Source organism: Telmatherina bonti (genome assembly GCF_933228915.1).
Source record: "Telmatherina bonti genome assembly, chromosome: 6".
Classification (NCBI taxonomy): domain Eukaryota; kingdom Metazoa; phylum Chordata; class Actinopteri; order Atheriniformes; family Telmatherinidae; genus Telmatherina; species Telmatherina bonti.
The window spans coordinates 8073633-8079632 of NC_136624.1; positions in this window are offsets into that span (position 1 = coordinate 8073633).

The following is a 6000-nucleotide window of genomic DNA, read 5'->3' on the forward strand; positions in this document are numbered from 1 at the left end:
TTTCATAGCTGTTTTTATTTTCCACGACCAAAGTAGTCGATCACAGATGACTCGATCAGTAATAATCAGTGCATTCACCTGGACAAACTTTTCTATAAAGAGTAGTTACTGAAGAAAATTTTCTTCTTTTTTCTTAATTACTATTATGGATAAAATCACCTAACTTTTTACTATATAATATTATAATTACACTTTGCTTCTTCAAGCCATTCAATCTATTACACTGCTGGTAATACTAGTAGTGCTACCGGAAGTAGCAGTAAGCCACTGGCTAACCATGGTAGCGGGAACACAGGCCGCGGTTCATTTGAAAGTAATTTGCTTTCAATTTAGTACATAAAATGTTGTTTTTTGTTTTGTTTGTGTTTAAGAGTTGTGTTTATTTAAAAACTTTAAGAGGTAACTAAAATGGCTGTGCGGAGTTCGGGTACCTGTTGCGCTGTTCGCGGCTGCATGAACAACCAGACCAAGCTAATTCAGTGGCTGCAACACGGACCCAAAACAAAAAAGTTATTCTTGTGAGAAGCAATATTGTTTCCATACAATACAACTTTATTTATAACACACTTTATAAGCAACGACGTTGACCAAAGTGCCACATTGTGGGGGGTTAAAAAGAACGGCGGACGATGGAAAACCCCCATCATGTACAAGATTCTTTCTCAGACAGTGCCAGTTAACTTGGTGCCAAAAAGCCACAAAACGCTCAAGATCTGTGCAGTTTTAGTGAATTTAAGAGCTGAGCAAAGAAAAAAGTAAGAAGACATTGAACATTGCACTTAAATGTTCTTACAAATTTTATTCATCAAACATTTTCTGAAAAACAACTGAGGTACAACTGCACTTAAACACCTACGTCTAAACAGGTAAAGTACTGAACAGTTTTTAGAGCTGCTAATTTGTTGTTAAATGAAAAACTCTGATAAACATTTAAGCACAAATGGAGTTTGTACAAAAAAAGTTTGATTCTTGTCTCTATATGGAACAGTACGTCTTTTTGAAGGGGATTTTCCAACTTTTATGTCTTAATAATAATAAACTTAATAAAATTAAGACTGTGTGATATTTACACATAATACTTATCTGCTTGCTGCATTTTTAAGAGATTCAGGTATTTGGGGCTGAGCTGAATCTTCATTGCAACAAATTCATCGACCAATGTTGGAAGCATGTGTGAAAAGTAGAAATTCTGGAGGTGTTTCATGTGTGTATCTGTAAAGTCTTTGTCAAATTAAATGCCCAGCTCCAGGTGCTCTGTTGGTGTCCAGATAACCAGCTTGCCATCTGTATTTCACCTGACGTTGAAACTAACCAGTCTTTTCTGTCACCCCACCTACTGGAACTCTCCAGCGACACATCTGAGACACCAGAGACCCATCTGCCTTCACATCCCAACTAAAAACTCACCTGTTTAGTCACATAAACAACTTTTTATTGAATATTTATTTGTTGCATTTTTGCTTCGTTATTTACCGATCTCATTTAGTCAACATCTGTATTCGCATCCCTCCCATCCACCATCCTCTCAAACCCTTCCTTACCAGCCAACCCTTCATCCACCCAACGAGACCTCCTCCAAAAACTCCCCCAACCACCTTGTTTACTGCATCCCAAATCACAATGTTGATTAGACGTTGGAAAAAAGTTGTCTTTTCCGCATGTTGTTACCTGAATTATGGTGAGTGGGTTGTTTCTGACAATTCAAATAATGGAAATTCACAAAAAGAACTAAATATATTCTATTCTTGCTTTGTTTGCATTGAAGCAGACCTGAAATAATCAGAGGAAAAATAACTCAGAGGTTTGGATTCTGGACTGAAAACAACCACGGAGCATGAGTAGTGATGAATGTTTCATTGAGTATGAAAACAAGAATCACATGACCTTTGCGATTGTCGGATCTTTTACAGGAACCCATCTTTTGGAAACACACAGGTCAACCCTTTGTGTTATGTTTCAGGCATCTGTCTGCGTTGAGGAAGCTTGTTGAAGCTGAACATGCAGAACTCGGTGGCTCAATGACCTCTAAGATACTTTATATTCACGGTAGCCAGAACACATCCCCACTTAGTGCCCTTCAGGATTCATAGCAAACACGGAGCTTCATAAAGGTGTGGTTTGTTTGGGTTTCATTAGCCTACAGATGGATGACCTTTTTCTTACCTGCTCGCTAACGTCACTGTTGTTCTACAGGAAAAGTCAGACATACCATAAGGTCAGGTCAAAAAACATGGAAAATGTTGGTGTAATTGACTGAAAATTAGCAACAATCAATGTAAAAGAATGTTGTTTTGATGACCATGCAATCAATATATTAATGTAGAGGTCAAAGAGGATTTTTTCCTCCCACAATCATTCCAGATTTATGACCATTAAAGCGGGATGTGAGCTACAAATGTTAAATTAGTATCTAGTTTAGCTTATTTAGCACTCCTGCATCTGTATCTGAATTTAGATGATTGCTTTCATGGATGTTGACTTAAATTTCTCACAAGTCTTTATTTTCCTGTTAGGAGAAGGAGACGACGGTAACAACAGCAGCTACATCTAAGAAAATGGAAATGAGCTTAAAGCCTTCATGTCAGCACTGAGAATTAGCACACATTCAGGCTTGCAGTGTGCTGCAGGCAAGAAGCACAGCTTTTTAATTGGGCCCTGAGAGAAAACACTAGAACATCCACCACCCCCCCCATTCATTATGTATTAAACAGATGATTAACATTACAGAAATGCATTGTTTCTACCATGTCATTGTGCTCTGCAGCGCCGTTATAGACTGTTACAGCAGCCGTGGTCTTATAATAATTCACTTTACACGACGGCTAAATGAAATAAACCTCTTCGTATCCTGTTGAATGTCCAAACCAGCTGTGGGAATAAACCTTTTTTTTTCATAATATAAAACAATGAAACCACATGTGCTTATTAAAACATCATAAAACAGGAAGAGAAGTCAAATAAAAGGCAGAGCATCAGAGAAAATAAAGTCTCAATTCTATCTTTTACCCCTTCCCCTAGCCCTAGCCCTAGCCCTATCCCTCGGCCCCCCAGTGGAGGGGTAAGTGTCAAGTGGTGAAAATGTTCCCCTAAGAAATGGGACACCACTCCACCGTGACGACATCATCAAGCTGCGGCGCTCTAGCTGCTACACAAACAGAGGCGACGAGTGATTGTTTTCCATGAAGCCGTTATCATCAGCCGTGCTACTCTCTGTTGTCTGGGCAATCGGTATATCTCCCATTTTTTGTCTGCTTGTTGGCCGGTCACCTTTCCTTCCAACCACACCTCTTTTATGAATGTTCTGCATCGAAAGTAGAAATTTTTTTGTTTGTTTTCATCAGCCCAATGCATTACATTACAAGGGTCAGATACAAGTTTTCTATGAGATACAGATGCATAGCCTGATTTAAAAAAAAAATGTAGATATAAATACAGACTCTAGTAGTAATTGTATAAAAATTTTTAATGCTGTGTAAACTGCATAAACGGGAACTACTGTCCCTTGAACGTTGTTTTGCGGATATTGTATTCACAACACGTGTAACTTCTTTATGTAATTATAACTTAATAGAGGCTTTTTTTTTTTTTTTTTTTAACAGAAATTAGTACAAGAACAGGAACGTAAACAATAAACTCCTCTTTTTCTGCTCTGTAGCAGATAAGTTCCCTCGTGTGTTCTGGTGTCCCTGGTTAAAACATATGATACAATTTAGCACTGTGCACAAAAGTAAAGGAAATGCTCCAACGTATAGATGATTGTCACTTAAAGAAAACAGCCACAGTGGTTTTATGCATTCATATATCAAACCAGCAGTTCAGCAAATGCTAGCCTCTTGTGCTAACTGTAGCAAACTTTCACAGAGCAGAACATACGATTGTAAAATAAAACGTCGTAATTTCAGTCTTGTTATTAAATCATATTTTAATGCTGAAAATGCTTAAGTTTGTAAACCTCTTTTTCAGCATTGGTAGACATGTTGTCGGTGAACGCGCTGTACAGGAACTAGTAATCGGCAGCCGCACGCTTCTACCCCTTCTTCAATGAAGTGTGGTCCTGGAAAATCTTCACTTTAAGGGATGTGTAGCCCTCACCTTTCCCCCTTAGCCCTTGTCCAAAGGAGAATTGGGATACCCCTTCCCCCCAACATGATTGCGCAATATGGAGGGATAGGGCTAAGTGGAAGGGGGAAGGGGGAGAATTGAGAATCACCCTAACACTGCAGAGTCAGAGGTGCTGCTTTCCAAACCGTGGCCCTAAACCAGAAGGGTGATCGAAAGGCAAACCACATTTGAATCAAGACAGAGCAGAGACAATGTGGAGAATTTGCTTTGACAGTAGCCGACCTCCGCAAATCTCCCTAAAGGGGCACCAACTTCCACCTCCCAGTTTTACCGCGAGTAGCTCTGGTGGTTCGTTTCATGCAAAGGAACAGCAGAAAGCAAGTTTACACATTTAGTGATAAATGAAAGTTTGACAGTTTCACTTTTCTCCATTTTTCCAATTATTCCCCATCCTGAGGGGAAAATAATCTGGAATGTTAGTGATGAGATATTATCAGAGAAGTTTGGATGATGTTCATCCAGGTACAGAAACAAGAGTTTTCTTCCCGACCAGTGAAAAATTTGTAAGAAAAGTGCAGTAATATAAGGACTTCAGGCCTTCCCACAATGTGGGAGGATATTTTTGAAAGTTTTGATTAATTAATTTATACTATTCTGCCTTCTTCATCTTCTACTTCCTGGTATCAGTTAGGGGGCAGCAAGACAAGAATCATCCGGCTGACAAGCTTTATCAGAACTGTGGTTTATATGCTATCACTGCTTAATGGGAACGCCTGCAAATCATAATGGTATTTTTCAATGTTTTACAAACACAGCTTTTATTTTGTGAAAATGCAAGAAGCAGTTGTTTTAGGAATCATTTAAAAGCAAAGTTATAAACTAAACTCAAACAAAGGTCACGCATCATCATTCTTTATCAAGCTGAAACACTTTCTATGTTTTACTGAAAACTGGCTCTAGATCCATTTCCATTACAGTTTTTTTGCAAAACACAATCGTTATTTGTACGTTTAGACAAACAACAATTACGGTTTGCAGGTGTGTCCATTGAACAGTGTTTTGCGCATTAGCCTCATCTTTGGCTACCTTGCATAGGCCACAATTTTTGTGAAATCTTGTTCCTCTCACGAGATTTTACTAAAATTGCAGCTTATGTAAGGTAGCCACGTAGCGTCATTTTGGGGTTTTCTATTTGCTGTGGAGAATTTGCTATGACTTTTCAAAACTTTTCTCCCTTACTTCCTTTTCTAAAACTCTGAAATATTGCTGTTGTTCGTTCCACGCAGCTCTATCTTCACTGGAAATGACATGATCATGACACGCGTCATGCGACATGTCACGTCCAGGGACACATAATTGCAAAAAAAGTGTTTTAATTGCACTTTTGCAATATATTTTGATATCAAACCATCTGAAAAACCACCTCATGAGAGTGTAAAATTTTTTTAGCGACATTTGAGACTTTTAAAAAAAATGTAGTTGTTTCCATTAATGGTTTTTGATCGCGATGTTTAGTTTTTGCACAATGCTAGGTGTAATGGAAAGGTTGTTCTGAAAGGTTGATTTAACCTCTGTGGTTGAACAGAACATTCTCATCTGACAAGCCGCTGGGTCTGAGCAGCTCATCCGGCTGATTGTCCTGTTTAAATGGAATGAAAAGCGTCATGGTGTGGAGTTTTCTTTGTGAGGTCTTCAGTTCTGGTTTCCTGTTTTATTTTGTGTGTGTTTGTCTGGCTTTGTTTCCTGGGTTATCCATTCTACTTGTGTCTTGTATTTTCTGTATAAACACCACTCGGTTTGGGTTTGTAGTCCCCTTTCATTCATTAAATCAGAAGTCTCATCAATCGGCCAGCCTTGTGCCTCTTGTCTCCTGCTCTGCATTTGGGTCCTCGCATCCACCATGGGGGTCTTGACCCCAGTTTGAGAACTGCTTGTCTG